Below are 16954 nucleotides of genomic sequence, written 5' to 3'. Positions count from 1 at the left end.
ATGTAATGAAAGTTCAATTCCTATTAGACTTTGTATATCTAACAATATAAACTTATAAATGCATATTGTCAGATACTAAAATATAAAGTTGTATGCACAGGTAATCTCAGAGTACCCGATGTTGTCAAATCTTTTAATATAGCTCAGTTATTAACAAGTTAAGAAGATACAAAGTTAGTGATGAATAATGCAGTTAATAAAGTTCATTGAATGAATATCTGTAGACCTCTACAGAAAAAAATAATCACATATAATGTGAGTGTACTGAATTCCACTGATTTATACACTTTAACATGATAAATTTAATGTTATGTGTATTTTACGGAGAGAGAGAGAGAATATCAAGTCTTTACAGTGCTAGGGTCTTTGGAAATACCCAGTCTGAAGATATGCATCCATAAAGAGCTACCATATCCCGCTCCAATAAGGCAAAGCGCAGTGTTCTGCCCTATACATTTCTTTACCTGTCTGCATGGACTGTAACCCAGTACCTACTTTCTTAAAACAGGCTTCAAGATTAATTCTGTGAGTCCCCAAGAAGGACAGGGCATTATTTTTTTTAAATATGTTTTTAAAAAAATATATTTTATTGATTTTTTACAGAGAGGAAGGGAGAGGGATAAAGAGTTAGAAACATCAATGAGAAAGAAACATTGATCAACTGCCTCCTGCACACCTCCTACTGGGGATGTGCCCACAACCAGGGTACATGCCCTTGACCGGAATTGAACCCAGGACCCTTCAGTCCGCAGGCCGACGCTCTATCCACTGAGCCAAACCGGCCAGGGCTAAAAATATGTTTTTATTGATTTCGGAGAGGAAGGAAGAGGGAGAGAGAGATAGAAACATCAATGATGAGAGAGATTCATTGACCGGCTGCCTCCTGCATGCCCCTTATTGGGGATTGAGCCCACAACCTGGGCATGTGCCCTGAATAGGAATCGAATTGTGACCTCCTGGTTCCTAGGTCAACTTTCGACCACCGATTCAAACCGGCAAGGCAGAACAGGGCATTACTGAGCGGTGCAGCTTCACTGTGGTTCTCTACAGAGCCTGTTATCAGTGACTCCACTACATTTGACCTCACTGTGTCGGTGCGAATAGAGGCTTTTCTACCAGGCCACCCCCCCACCCCCCCGGCTCCTTCAAAGACCCAAGAGGAGAATGCTGCAGGATACTAGAGGGAGGGAGAGTTGCAGAGCCCATCATCCTTAGAGCACAGTAGGAAGCCACCATCACTGCCACCAGAAAGAGCATGGAAGCTGAAATGAAATGCTGCCCTTCACCAGCGAGGGAGAGCTCAGGTTCTGGGATGCTCCTAGGATTCCCTGGCACCTTCCCCCAAATGGCCTCTGTGCCCTGGCAGCTGCCCCACAACCACGTAGATAAGATGCACTTGGACTTTTTGTTCCAGAGGATCTCCTGTTCTCTGCTTCACCCAAGCCTCTCACCTCTCTCCCTTCAGACTTCCAGGCTTCCAATCCACCTCTTGTAGTTATTTGAGATGACGGTTAGAATCAACACGGGGTGACAACTACAGGCTCCTTAGGTGTCTGAGAACTTTGGAACCTGGGCCAGGTGTACCTCCAGCTCCCGAGGATGGCTTACTTGATCGGGTTTTAATCAGTTTGGGCCATATGGCTGTTATCTAGATACGTGTGTATGCTCAGTGACTAGCTCGGGGCTCCGCACACTAGGTGCTCAAACAGTCTACAAAGATGGCTGGATGGATTAATGAACAGCAGAGCCTGCACCCAAACAGGCAAAACCCCCCCTGCCACAAAGAGGCCATCAGGGAGTCAAACACATTCAAACTTTCTTAAAAGCCTCTCTCTTTCTAGCCTTCTCTAAATTAGTATTCTCATTTTGGCTTTCTGATCTCTAGTAACGGAGAAAATGTGTTCCTTTCAAATGACTAGCACCCACAAATTTCAGAGGAAAGCTCATTTGAAGTGCTGTTACCAAGAACTATAATCCAGTCACTTAAAAATGGCTATTACTGATCTGGGCAGGAAAATACACAAGATTCCATACATACGTTGTCAAGTTTGGCAGGAGATTTTAGACAACTTCCACCCTTCCCACCCAGTCCCAAGTAAATAGGGCATTTGTTTGTATTTCCACATTGACCTCATGAAGGAAAATACCTCCTCCACCTAGAAAAACAATCTAGCATTCAGACATGGAACTTTGAGGGCAAACTTCGCAGTGCGTGTTAGAGCACTAAGTATGTAGTCCTTAAAAAAATAAAGCAGAAAAGTATCTTTAATAAAGGTTTCTCCTGAGAGCATTTTCCTCAAGTTTACACTTACATCTGGTTTACTATTTCTATACCTTTCAGAAAGACAGGTTAAAAAAAAAATGTGTTCTCCAATTTTATTTTATAGAAGAAGCCGTATTCCTATAGTCTCCAGCAACAGACCTGAACAGTCCAATCTGTTCAGGGGGGGAAAAAGACACACACACAAAATCATTTTCCTTAACTCATATTAAGTTTTCTGCTCGGCACCAACTCTTTTTAACTTGGCAAAGAGTTAAAAGTTTTCTGAGGTTAGTTCCTGCGGTTAAAAAAAAAAAAAAAAGAAAGCTAAATGCTTAAATTTAGACTCTGTAAAACAATACTGGGAAAGTTTCAAAGCTTTGGAGAAATACTGGAGTTTATTTTATTGCCTTTTATTAAATTGCATCACACCGAACACATTTTCTTCTCTTTTTAATCCCTCCTGCCCCGGCTCATTGGCAGATCCTACACGTGCCTGCGTGATTCAGTTACCTGCTGGGGGTCAGAGGTTGTGCAGCAGGGGTGGGGACGAAAATCTACTGTTCATTTGCAGCAGGACCTAAGTTTAACAGGTGGCTTTCGCCACCTCCTGCCAGCATTAGGCTCTCACCCTCCTCCCCGCCTGGTAAGGGACAGAGCACCTACGGGAGGTCGAGGGCCACGGCGGCAAGTGGGGCGACGATGCCCTCCCACCGTTCCCGGAAGGGCGGTGGGGGCGGGGGAGCAGTGTTAGGAACACCCCGGACCCATCTGCGCCCAAAGCTAAACACGGACCACGGACCACCCAGCGCCCCGCAATAGGACCACCTGGGAGCAGGAAACGCCGCGTCCTCCACACCGCCCTCGACAGGGGTGCACTCGAACCCCTGAAGTCCCAAAAGAGGGACCGGGTTTCCCGTGAGTGAGGCCACCGGGTTGACCGCGGTCCCTCGGATTGCGCCAGTCTTTCCTGACGTCCAGGACTCGGGACCAGCGATGCGGAGGAGAAGGAGAGCGCGCAGGAGGAGATCCACGCAGGGACGGCACCGCAGGGAGGAGTGGGGAGCGCAGGCAGCGGGTCACAGGAAAAGGGGGTCACCCTTCTCTCCCTAAAACCCACCCGACCTTAGCCTCCCTCATCACACTCCCAAGGGAGGCGACCGGCTGCCAGGACGTCCCCCGCCGCTGTAGTCCCGCCGGCGACAGAAAAGCCCCCACTCACCTGGCAGCGGCCCTCTCCCCGGGGGCCGCAGGTGTCCGCCCGGCCCGCCACCCGGAGCCCTCGCGCCGCCGGACGGCCGGTCGGCTCGCGCGCGTCTCGCCAACAGTCCCCGGCCGCCCCGCCGCGCGTCCTCACGGCCGCCGCGCGTGCACACCCCGCCGCTCACTTCCCTGCCCCGCGCGCTTCTGCGCGCTCCCCGCCGGCCGCACGCTCGCTCGCTCCCGCGCCTTGCGCCGCCCCGCGGCGCGCTCACTCCCCACCCGCTGCACCGCGCGGTCAGCCTAACCCCCAGGGCGCGCTCCTGCCGCGCACCCCCCAGCCGGCTCGGCCCCCGGACGCACAGCGCGCGCCCGGGCTGGTTGGACGGCCCCGCGCGGCCGCCTCTAGCAGGGACCCTCCGTCTCCGAGCGAGGTCTGAATCGGAGACCACCCGAGTGAACCCCCACCCGAGTGAACCCCCACCCGCCAGCTCTGAGTTCTATACGCACAGAAAAGCGACAGGGGTTTGCGTTTGAGGTTTTGAAGGAATGGGACATCCCCCCACCCCGCACCTCCACCTCTGTCAGCTGTGAGAGGTTATTTTATATTTCATGACAATGACGATAACCACTATGTATCGAATACTTATTACCTTAGGATAAGGCATTTAACACAATACACATTATTTCCTTTTAACCCTCAGAACAACCCCCTGACTTCGTGCCCCCGCTTTACAGAGGAGGAATCGAAGGAAAACAGGTTCAGAGAGGTGAAGAAACTCGTCCAAGCGTTTTTGACCCCGTTGCTTGGTGCTCTTTTCTCCTCGACTCTATCACTGGAAATATCGACTGAGGTAATAGCTGGTCGTGGGAGGCTTTGTAAGGTGGTGGAAGTTAATGTTACCGGTGTTTCCATGGGGGTGGAACAACTCTCTACAGAGGGAGAAAGCAAGAGTTATGGGTTTTGTTAATGGTAGAATTTGCTATATACTCAAACGGCGTTCATTATAATCACCTGTATTCCAAAATGCTCTTTGTGCTTATCCCCATTTTACAGAAAACTCAGGAAGGAAGTGGTTGGTTGCACAGAATGGCTGAGTCACTGGCAGCGCTCAGGGCTGAGCCCCAATTCCTTAGTCCTTAGATCATTTCTTTGCCCTCCCCAGGAAGAGATACCTGATTAAAGGGAAGAAAACTTTTTCTCTAATAACACACTGGCCTCGTCTAACTCCCAGCATCTTTAATTAATGTTGGCAAAGCACTTTAATCTACCCAACGTGCTAGTTAATTAGGCAAGTATTATTATCCCCCTCTTTCTGAACCAACTCCAGGAGAGAATCAATTCTGTCAGCCCTTAATCCTCGATGCATAATGGGCCTAAGCTTTCTGTATACCCCCTCTTAAGTGTTGTTCCCTGTTGTGTTAAATACTAATTCATTCATCATGCGTTGGCTAAGTAAAGGTTAAATAATATTATGCACTCCTGGATGAAAGTTATATAGGCAACCCCTATCTTTAAGAAACTCAGATAAAGGAAAAAAGACATTTTGATAAGGGCTTCCCAGAAAATTTTTTTCTTTTTGTACTTTTTGCTTGGGCAAGCTTTTAACATATATATTTCAGCTTAGTTCTTTTAAAATTTAAAATGGTAATTTACACATTTTTTTGTGTAAAATTTAATTTCTTGCAGGTGGAGAAGAATAAGAAAGAAGAAATAGAAGGATGATGAGATTAGGCAGGAAGAAGGACAAAATAAAAAGGAAATAAAGGAGGGGGTGAGGAGATGAACAGGGAAGAAAATGAGACTGGGGTTTCAACCAAGAGACAGCAGGGGAAAAGGCGTCAGCCCCTGCTAGCGCATCCCAGATCTTGGTGGCAATTACAAACAGGTGGCCCTTCCTCTGAGCTAGAGCACAGGCTGGCTTCCAGTCCCTTCTGCACCCCTGTCTAGGCACCTTTGTACCAATTGAACATACACAGAGGGACTAAAAGAGAGAAAGGATATAAAGTGAGGTAAAACAACAACATCACAAAACCCACAATAAGTGGCTTAGAAGGGGAATTTAAAGAGGGTTATTCATGAAAGTACTTAGATAATGTGTGTGTGTTGGGGGGGGGGGGGGTGGAGGGGGCAAGGAAAACAGAAAAAAGAAACACTTGGAAGATCTTTGTATGTGCTATTGTTACTACTTTAAAACCCATGAAATTTATAAAATTTTGCTTTTAACTTTTTAAAAAAAGATGTTTTTATTGATTTTAGAAAAGAGGAAGGAAAAGGGAGAGAAAGAGAAACATCAATTGGTTGCCAAGTCAGTGACCTTTTGGTGATTGGGACCAACCAACTAAACCACACTGGCCAGGGCTTCACCCAACTTTTTAATAAATGTCTTCTGAGGGCTGGTCTTTGCTAAGATTGCTGGTAATACATGACCCCCAAATGTTAGACAATTGCTCTTATAAACTTGTGTCAATTAAAACTTTTAAAGTAAACTAAAGGAGTTAAGCTAAATATGTTTTTACTTTATGAAAGTTATTATAGTGCTATATATAAAATTGATTTGAGAAAGGGCAGTATCTGTGATGGCCATTAGAGAGAGGCAGACAGGAAAGGAAAAAGAATGGTTGGTAAGAAATTTTGTGAGTTTTTAATAAAAAATTATAGCACTTTAGAGCTGCAAGGGGAGATGTCAAAGATATGATTTTGCTTTATGCCTCATCCACTGAGGAGATATATAATCTTGGGCTATTTATTCTTTTTGACTCAGTTCCTCATTGTACAATGAGGCTATTAAAACCTACTTTGTGAGACTAAAACAAAATTATTTTAATGTTTACCTGAACAAATAGCAAATGAGAAGAGTTAAGAAAATTATGAAAATGAAGAAAAATGTGATAAATTTCCCTGTTTATTATTGAAACACTAGAGGCCTGGTGCATGAAACTCGTGCACTCGGGGGGGGGGGGTGGTCCCTCAGCCTGGCTTGTGCCCTCTCGCAGTCCAGGATCCCTTGGGGGATGTCTGACTGCTGGCTTAGGCCCGCTCCCTGGGGGGAGCGGGCCTAAGCCGGCAGTTGGACATCCTTAGTGTTGCTGCAGAGGCAGGAGAGGCTCCCGCCACCACTGCTGCACTGGCCAGCCATGAGCCTGGCTTCTGGCTGAGCGGCGCTCCCCCTGTGGGAGTGCACTGACCACCAGTGGGCAGCTCCTGCGTTGAGTGTCTGCCCCTTGGTGGTCAGTGTGCGTCATAGCAACTGTTTGGTCGATTTGCATATTAGCCTTTTATTAAATAGGATAGTATAGGGCTATAATAATCCTATATAATAAAATAATAATATGCAAATTGACCATACCTCTGCTATACCCACAAGCCACGCCCACCAGCCAATCAGGAGCGAGTATGCAAATTAACCCAACCAAGATGGCTGCGGCCACAGAGTGAGCAGGAGGCTTGGGTTTTCCCGGCAATGGAGGAAGCCAAGCTTCCCACACACCCTGGCCAGCCCTGGACTCCACTCAAGGCTACAAAGTTTCATTTATAAAAGATAAATAAATCCAAACAAAAATGGCGGCAGCCACGGAGCTGGAGAGAACACGAGGCTTGGGTTGCCCCCGGTGATGGAGGAAGCCAAGCTTCCTGGCCTGCCGTGGCCTCTGCTCAAGGCTACAAAGTTTCCATTATAGAAGATAAATAAATCCCAACAAAAATGGCTGCAGCCTTGGAGCGAGCAGGAGGCTTGGGTTTCCCTGGAGATGGAGGAGGCCAAGCTTCCTGCCCGCCCTGGCCTGCCCTGGCCTCCACTCAAGGTTATAAAGTTTCATTTATAGAAGATAAATAAATCCCAGATACCAGGGCCTCTGCTTGGGTCACCGGGGGGCATGGTTGGCCTGCAAACCACCACAGGCCCCTCGCCCAGGCCACCCCATGCCCCAAGGGAACCCCCACCCTGATCCGGGACACCCTTCAGGGCAAACCAGCCGGCCCCCACCCATGCAACAGGCTTCTATCCTATCTAATAAAAAAGTAATATGCAAATTGACTGTCACTCCAACACACAAAATGGCTGCCCCCATGTGGACACAAGATGGCCACCACAAGATGGCCAGCAGGGGAGGGCAGTTGGGAGGGACCAGGCCTGCAAGGGAGGGCAGTTGTGGACGATCAGGCCAGCAGGGGAGGGCAATAAGGAGGGACCAGGCCTGCAAGGGAGGGCAGTTAGGGGTGACCAGGCCAGCAGAGGAGGGAAGTTGTGGGTGACCGAGCCTGCAGGGAAGGGCAGTTGCGGGGACCCAGGCCTGCAGGGGAGAGCAGTTGGGGGGGACCAGGCCTGCAGGGGAGGGTAGTTAGGGGTGACCAGGCCTGCAGGGGAGGGCAGTTAAGGGTGACCAGGCCTGCAGGGGAGGGCAGTTAGGGGCAATCAGGCTGGCAGGGGAGCAGTTAGGCATCAATCAGGCTGTCAGGGGAGTGGTTAGGGGGTGATCAGGCTGGCAGGCAGAAGCAGTTAGGGGCATTCAGGAAGGCAGGCAGGCGAGCAGTTGGGAGCCAGCAGTCCTGGATTGTGAGAGGGATGTCCGACTGCCCGTTTAGGCCCGATCCAGGATCGGGCCTAAACGGGCAGTCGGACATCCCTCGAGGGGTCCCAGATTGGAGAGGGTGCAGGCTGGGCTGAGGGACACCCCCCCCCATGCACGAATTTTGTGCACCGGGCCTCTAGTTTAAAGTATAATAGAAGAATAATGAATATTGAATGATGTAAATAATGGAATGGAATAGATAATCCAAAAAAAGATAGTGTTGATATAGTGTAGACTTTAGTATGTGGCAAAAGTCATCTAAAATAAATAATTAAGAGATGGCTTCTCAATAAATGGGCTTGAGAAAACTAGTAATTTGAAAAAATAATCAAGTGCATCCTTACCTTTCATTGTGTGCTAAAAGAAATTTCAGCTACACTAAAGAATTTTAAAATTAGGAAAATTTAGGCAAATCTTTATGTGACCTCAAGATGGAGGGATAAAAAGAAATGGGTAAATCATACAGGAAATGACCATTTGACTGGATTATATAAAAACTTTAAAATTCTGACAACTAAAAATATTATGAACAAAATTTGAAAAGAAAAAACCTCTACAGAACTATACATGATAAACCTGACAGTTAATTTTATCCTCAGTATAAGAGTATACAAATTGATAAGAAAACTAATAGCTCAATGGAAAAATTTCCTCAAAAAGAAAAAAATGGCTAGTAATTAGCTCTCTGTGGTATGTGTGTGTAATTATATTTTAAAGTGTTTGCACAACCTAGTGATTAATAAATTAAAATAATATATATTTGCACCTATTAAATTAGAAAATATTTTCTTAAATTTTAATATTCAAGCCTGCAACCCCAGTTCAGAGGTCAACACTCAAACATTGAGCCACACCAGCCGGGCTGGAAAGCAATTTTGTGAAATATTTCAAGAGCCTTAAAATGTTTATATTTTGGCTCTATAATTCTATACCTAGGGATTCTCTATAAAGAATCAGGAATGAGCACAAAGATTTGTGCATAAAGATACACTATCTCCTTTTTTTCTAATGTTAGGAAATTCAAAACAATCAAATCATCCAAAATTAGGTGAAATTAAAAATGAGAAATTTTAATTCCTCAAGATGGGGAAAACCCCAAGATGGGGAAAACCTTATTGGCAATTCTTAGATAAGCTTAAAATATTTTATTTAAACTTCTAGGTCATTAAATTGGTTTTTAAAAACTTTCCCACAGCCGAAACCGGTTTGGCTCAGTGGATAGAGTGTCGGCCTGCGGACTGAAAGGTCCCAGGTTCGATTCCGGTCAAGGGCATGTACCTTGGTTGCGGGCACATCCCCAGTAGGGGTTGTGCAAGAGGCAGCTGATCGATGTTTCTCTATCATCGATGTTTCTAACTCTCTATCCCTCTCTCTTCCTCTCTGTGAAAAATCAATAAAATATATTAAAAAAAAAAAACTTTCCCACAGAGAATCACAACAGGAAAAGAAAAGGGAAATCACACCAGATGCTACTACCATCCACTGTGAGTAATCAAATGTTGTGGGATATTTTCCCCCCTCTTGTCCTAAAATTGCCACTGAGGACCAAAGGTACTTACCATTTCTCACATTACAAATTCAAGAAGTCACTAGGAACTAGCCATCTCCTCAGAACTTACTGACAGTTAACACATCTGAACTGGCTCTACCACCTACTATACCCCAAATCCATCCCCTTTTCCCAATGAAGAAGAGGCTTGAGGGTCCTAAGCTCTGTGGAGGGGCAATTAGCACTCATTGGGCAAGGGGATGAGGAATATATTCCTTTTCTATCCACCAGATAATCTCCCTTCTAATTATTTCCAAATCAACTGTTTAGGGTCTTTACATCTATATAAAATCCCTTTTGCCACATAATGCAACATAACCACAGGTTCCACTCACATTTAAGGGGGCTGGAACCTTGGGGACCAGCTTAGAATTCTTTCTACCACAAAAGAGAGGGTTTTCTTTCATTCCACAGCCAGGTTATGGGGGTAGTCCTAAGACAATCATAAACATGGGGGTTCAGCAAGCCAGGAATATTGGGTTCTTGCTGAGGAGCACACCCCACAGTTACCCGCAGGCCATAAGGAGCTAAGTGGGCTGAGGGGTCATAGTGAACGTTCTGGGAGCCAAGGAACATGGCACAAAATCTCCTTTCCATTAAGGTTAGGGGCAGATTGAAAGACACAAGCCTGCTCCCAGGCTGGAGTTTTCACAGGAGTATCCACTCCATCAGGGTTTGAAGGGTTGCAAGCACACTGAGCCTGGAAAGACGATGGGGCAGCTTCACCCACCCCAGATCTCCAAGTCCTTCCAAGCATATGAAAAGGGACCTGTTGGCTCCTGGGGCTCAGGAATACAGAAGCTATCTGAGGGCAGACCCAGCAAGCTGCTGGAGAGCTGATGGGCCAGGCAAGTGAGTTTGAGATGAAGTTTTCAAATGCCTAGGATTGAATCTTTTTTTAAAAAATTCTTTTTATTGTAGTAAAATATACATAATAGCCCGGCTGGTGTGGCCCAGTGGTTGAGTGTCACCTATGAACCAGGAGGTTACCATTTGCTTCCCGGTAAGGGCACAGGCCCGAGTTGTGGGCTCCATCCCCAGTAGGGAGCATGCATGAAGTAGCCGATTGATGATTCTCTCTCATCACTGATGTTTGTGTCTCTCTCTCCTTTTTCCTTCCTCTCTCTGAAATCAATAAAAACATAGTTAAAAAAACACTAAAAAAATTATATATGTGTGTCTATGTGTGTGTGTGTGTATTTATATAACATAAAATTTACCATATTAATGATTTTTAAATGTACAGTGGCATTGATTACATTCACAATGTTGTGCAACCATCACACCATCTATCTCCAGGACTTCTTATCCAAAACAGAAATTCTACAGCCATTAAACATTAACTCCCATTTCCTCTCTGAACAACCCTTGGTAGCCACTATTCTACTTTCTGTCTCTGAATTTTCCTATTCTGTGTACTTCATATAAAAGGAATCATCTAATATTTGTCTTGTGTTGGTTTCTCTCACTTAGCATAATGTCTTTAAGGTTCATCCATGTTATCAACATGTATTAGAATTTCCTTCCTTTTTAAGGCTGAATATTATTCCATTGTATGTATAGGTCACATTTTATTTATCTATTCAGCTGTCAAAGGACACTTAGGTTGCTTCCATCTTTTGGCTGTTGTGAGTAATGCTGCAGTGAACATGGCTGTACAGCTATCTGTTTGACTCCCGGCTTCAATGATTTCGGGGTATTTGTCCATAAGAGGAATTGCTGAATCATATGGTGATTCTATGTTTAACATTTTGAACATAGAAGTCTAAGCTGGTCCCCAAGGTTCTAGTCCCTTTAAATGTGAGTGGAACCTGCAAATATGATGGGATGTCACTGTTTTCCACAGTGGCTGCACCATTTTAAATCCCCAATAGCAGTGTATAAGAGGTCACACCTCTCCATATCTTTATTAACACTTGTTATTTTTGTGGGTTTTTTGGTTTTAATAATTAGAACGGAATCTTAAATACAAAAATGAGACTGGTCTTATAACCAAAAATGTTAGGGAAATTATTAAATCTGGCCAGGTTGATCACTGATGTACTGCTGCCCTATGGGAAATGGGAATTCAACAAACTACGGGGAGGGGAAGGGGCAGATGCTGCCAGCTATAAAACCATTTCATGTTTACACACCAACAAGTTGAGAATCCTGAATAAACCAGTTTTAGGAATAAAGTTCTTTTTCTTAAAATGTTTACTAACTTTGAAAATGATTCACATAAGAATGTAGCAGGCTAACTATTTATTGCCTTCACCATTTCACCTTTCATTCATTCCCTAAACTCCTGCTGTTTGGGGTTGTGAGGGAAGAAGAAACTTTCCTTTACCTTCAAAATTCTTTCCTCTGGTCTAATAATCCAATAGACATGAAACAGATTAGCAAAAGAAAATGACCAAATTTAATTACATACACATGTATGGGAACCCTGCACACATGAGAGTCAGACCCCACATACATGAGAGGTTTAGAGACAGAAAGGGAAATTGAAGCAAATAAGACATTCGAACTGGAGATGAGGTAATGCACCTTGGAGCTTCAGAGGTAATTACAGGGAGAACATATGTTCAGTAATTATCAGTTTGCCTTGCCACATGTAAAAAGTCATTTCTGGTGATAACTCTTATCCTGAACTAGGCTCCTAATTTTAATTCTTCTAGATAGTTAAGGGTCGGGGGAGGGAGCAGAAGTTTCTCTTGAACCAGTAGGGTCTCAGTTGCCTTTAGCTCAAAATAATCTGCATACCACTGAGGTACATATTGGGATGGCTCATTCCGAATCCCTACAGGGTCTATTTCTATATCATTCTGAAGCTGTATTCTCTTAGTTCTTGTACTAGCTTTCAGTCATCTCGCAGTCTGGACCATCCATTAAATGTAAGTATTTTTTCCAAAGTTGAGTGTTCAGCAGAATCACACTCTCTCCTGGGGCAAAGGCATTCATCACCCTGGCTTCAAATTTACTTCTGTGGGGATGACCTGAGAAATCTCCACCCCTGGGCATTATTTACTTAACAAGCTGAGTGCCCATTCTGGTTCTGGCCGGGACTCTTGGTTTGTATAGAAACAATTATTCCCTGACATCTCAAGAAGGGGATTGGGATACATACTGAAGAAGAAAATGGAAGGGTCTAGAGCAGTGATGGCGAACCTATGACACGCGTGTCAGCACTGACACGCGTAGCCATTTCTGATGACACGCGGCCGCATGCCGAGGATGAAACATTTGCTGCTCCTGAGGATGAAACATTTGCGACTAGAGTCTTGGAGTTAGTTTTTTCCTCAAAGTGACACACTACCCGAGTTATGCTCAGTTTTTTGGCTAAGTTTGACACACCAAGCTCAAAAGGTTGCCCATCACTGTTTCTAGCTAGCCTTCCCTGCCTCCATCACTGGTGGAGGCAGGGAAGGCTAGCTAGAAACATGATAGAAGGCCAGGCCCCATGGAAAGACATGGATGTAATCATTCTTTGTGTGGGAAATGATGGGACTTCAAGGGAGCAATGATGTCTGGAATGGTAATACCCTCTGCGACCCCCAACCTTAGAACACCAGCAGCTCTGGGGGCAATGAAGAAGGCTATATCCCATGGTTTCAGGAAAGCAGGGAGAGCTAAAGTAGAGCTGGCAGTGATGTTTTGGAGTCAGAGGACAGCCCAGAAATCAGTTATAATGTAGATAAGAAAGCAAACCCCTTCGATCTTGAATATGTTAGAGAAATAAGAGTGTTCTAGATTCTGCTATTAAGACAACTTAAGTCATTTCATTTTGATATTAAGTAAAACAATGACCTCAAGAATTGGAGTCCTTGGAGATGCTTAGATTGTATAATATTCACAAACAAGACATTAACCTATGGCATCAGGTGCCTGTTCTTTCTATATGTGCACACTAATGGGACCAGCTACATATATTCACCACACAAAGTGTTTGACCCTCACCTCTGGTTTCTTTTTAAGTTCCTAATCTTCTCTCAGACCCCCAATCTTCTTTCTTAAGTTCTTTAAAAGGCCTTGAGACCTTCTTGGACACATTTCAGGGGTATAATGAATTAAAAATGCCTTGCCCTAGCTGGTTTTTCTCAGTGGTTAGAGCATAGGTCTGCAGACTGAATGGTCTTGGATTTGATTCCAGTCAAGGGTATATACTTGGGTTAGGCTCAATCCCTGGCCCCAGTCAAGGCTCACGTGGGAGGCAACCAATCTCTCTCTCTCTCTCTCTCTCTCTCTCTCTCTCTCTCTCTCTTTCTCACACACACACACACACACACACACACATAATGGTATACAGTACACTTTTATCTGTAATACCATTCCATAGTTTACAAAACTCATTCACACACATTTAATTCTCACAATAGTCCTGGAAAGAAGGGATCATTCCCATTGTATAGATGAGGAAACAGGCTCAAAAGATTCAGTGATCTGCTAAAACTCATGTAGTAAGTGGCAGAGCGATAATGAAGTCTCCTGCTTTCTGCTTTTCACCAGAGTTGCCTTCCATGAGTCTGTGTGTATCAAGCACAGCAGTACTTTTTTCATGCATTTTCTCTATATAAAGCCAATTAATGGATTTGTGCTCTTTTTGTTGACTATTTTAAAGGTTATTAAATTATTACTGTGGAAAAGTATGACCTTTATGAGCATTTAAGGAATATCAAGAAACATTAGAAATGTGGAAATCTCATTAGAAAAGTAGAAATCTCATCTCATTAAATAATTATCTGGGTAGAGTCAACTGAGGAAATAGAATGGAGGGGCTACGTGGAAAACAAAAAATAGAAGCTGCGTTTCCTAGTTAAAGGTTGAGAACATCAAAATCCATTAAGATTTTGATGAAAAGCATCAAAACATTTTCCTGAAGTGTTTCATAAAGAATTACTAAATTCCCAATACAAAGTACTTATGAAAAGATTTTGTGCTTCCATATCCTACCTAATAATAGACAAATATGCAAGTTGACCGCACCTTCGCTATGCCCAAGCCACGCCCACCAGCCAAGCCACACCCACCAACCAATCAGGACGAGTATGCAAATTACCCCAACAAAGATTGTGGCTGATTTGCATATCAAGACAGCATAGAAAGAAGCCAAGAGCTGCAGAATGGAGCAAAGCTGCGGAGAAGCAAGCAAGCGGGGGCGGGGGGGAGAGGAGAAGGGAGGAGTGGAGGCGGGGCTGGGGGCGAAGGAAGGAGAGCGGGTGGGCTGGCAGAGAAGGCGGGGCGGGGGACAAGGGAGGAGAGCAGGCAGGGCCGGGTAGAGTGCAGCAGGAAACCCTATTGCAGGATTTTTCCTGCAATGGGAACGCTAGTATCAAATAAGTCTAGAACAGAATCATTCCATGGTAAAGCTAGCATATGTAAAGCATCATCTCCTCCAAGACAGACAAAGCCCTACATTCAAGCAAAACCACCGAAGCTATAAGATCATGATACTACAGGATTTACACTCAACGGCATCTTCATTTTGCACATCTTCACATCTTCCTTTGGCTTTTTGGAAGCCCTGAGCCAGACTGCCAGGGGTGACACAAAGGGAGTCCAGGTGATGCAGGTGAGGGGCCGAGCTGGCCGGGAACATAGTCAGCTCTACTATGGCTCCCCCAGAAAACACATGGCCCACCCTTGTGAACCATGTTTCTGATGGGAGAATAATTGTCCTCAACAGGGTAATTAAATATTCCCATGTTCCAGTACCTATTTGAAGATAGCAGGGATAATTGATATACAAACAGCTCCATTATAGGTTTGAACTTTGTCTTTCATCCGCCCATTTCCCAACTTAGCTAAAAATAGCAAAATTAACTCATTTAATTTTCATTGTCTTTCTCTTCCCCTTCCCCTCCTGCTTATGAGCTCTGAAGAGGAACAGGCCTGGTTGGATTCCTAAATTGAATAGTTTAAGCAATTAAGATCTAGCTCTAGAGCTAAATATGATATATGAGCAAGGAGTCATTTAATTTAACACATGGATAATATGCTAAAGTGCAAGCCATTATAACTTTTATCGTGTTAAAAAATTATGTTAAGAAATTACAAATGTTTCAAATGTGTCTAAGAGGGCCAAATTATTGTTTAGTTCATAAATGCATTCACTAAAAGGTACCTTTAAATCGGGAATTTGTTGGATGCATTAAGAATATTCAGATTACACACAGGAATAATCCTTTTGCTTAAAATGAGCTGTATCTGTAGCTCTGGACTTATAGTATTTTTCTTGCCTTTGTCTTAAAATATTTTTCAGCTGCTGACTCAGTAACTAGATGACAGTATCTGTTCTATTTTCAGAAGGAGACACTGAGACTTTAAAAGAACCCGGGGAAGAACCTGGTTCCTGACCCCCATTGTGCGGCTTTCTGCAATAACAGACCTCTGTAAGTCCAGGGCCACTGCCTAATAGGGAGAGCTTCTCTAAAAGCAGTTTATTTTTTTTAATTGAAATATAATTGACATAAAGTGTTCTCTTAGTTTCAGATACGTAACATAATGATTTGATATTTGTATATATTGTGAAATGATCACCGCAATAAGTTTAGTTAACATCCGTCACCACACATAGTTACAAGGTTTTTTCTTGTGATGAGAACCTTGAAGCTCTACTCTCTTAAGCAACTTTCGGTATGCAATACAAGATTGTTAACTATGGTCACCATGCTGCACCTTACATCCCCGGGACTTACACTGAGTGGCCAGATTATTATGATCTCTGAATGCATAATAATCTGGCCACTCAGTGTGTGTGTGTGTGTGTGTGTGTGTGTGTGTGTGTGTGTGTGTGTGTGTGTGTATTAGAGGCCCGGTGCATGAATTCGGGCATGGGTTGGGTCCGGCCAGCCTGGCCAGGGGGAGGGGACATGGGCGGTTGGCCGGCTTGCCTGCTGGTCGAACTCCTGGTCGAGGGGACAATTTTCATATTAGCCTTTTATTATATAGGATATACACTGAGTGGCCAGATTATTATGCATTTAGAGATCATAATAATCTGGCTACTCAGTGTATTTAACTTATAATTGGAAGTCTGTACTTTTGATCCCCTTCAATCATTTCACTCACCCCACCCCACCCCAGCAGTGTATTATTAAAGCAAAATCAGTAATAGAATAACACACTATGATTTTTGCCAAAATAATTTTCAGCCAATTAGTTGAAAAAAACCATAAACATTGGATATGGGGTGGGGGAGACTATTTACATATATTTTAAAAATACACAGCCTTCATGCACTTGCCCAGCGAAGAGATACCCGTACGGTGGCAATGGCTGGATATCTCTAAATAAGTGAAAAGTATCTAGTAACTGAAACAGGAGGACCCACGTGTGCCAAGGCAGTGTGACATTTCAGCACCAGCCTGTGGCTGCCCACCCCTCTGGGCTCT

General features: G+C 44.3%; 1 protein-coding gene and 1 long non-coding RNA gene across 2 annotated transcripts in view; one reads left to right on the top strand and one right to left on the bottom strand.

Moving 5' to 3' along the window:
* Positions 1-3654, bottom strand: part of PROSER2 (proline and serine rich 2) — a 50777-nt gene extending 47123 nt beyond the window's left edge. The window contains exon 1 of the mRNA XM_079769581.1: positions 3483-3654. The gene's annotated coding sequence lies outside the window, so the exon portion shown is untranslated. The remainder of the gene's footprint in view (positions 1-3482) is intronic.
* Positions 3655-3992: 338 nt separating this feature from the next.
* Positions 3993-15951, top strand: LOC307098634. The gene is made up of 3 exons (XR_013813452.1): positions 3993-4314; positions 9461-9516; positions 15867-15951. It is a non-coding gene; the product is annotated as an uncharacterized lncRNA (long non-coding RNA).
* The last annotated feature ends 1003 nt before the right edge of the window (positions 15952-16954 follow it).

The sequence above is a fragment of the Cnephaeus nilssonii genome (genome assembly GCF_951640355.1).
Source record: "Cnephaeus nilssonii genome assembly, chromosome: 4".
Taxonomy (NCBI): Eukaryota; Metazoa; Chordata; class Mammalia; order Chiroptera; family Vespertilionidae; genus Cnephaeus; species Cnephaeus nilssonii.
This window is presented reverse-complemented; position numbering and strand designations above follow the sequence as displayed.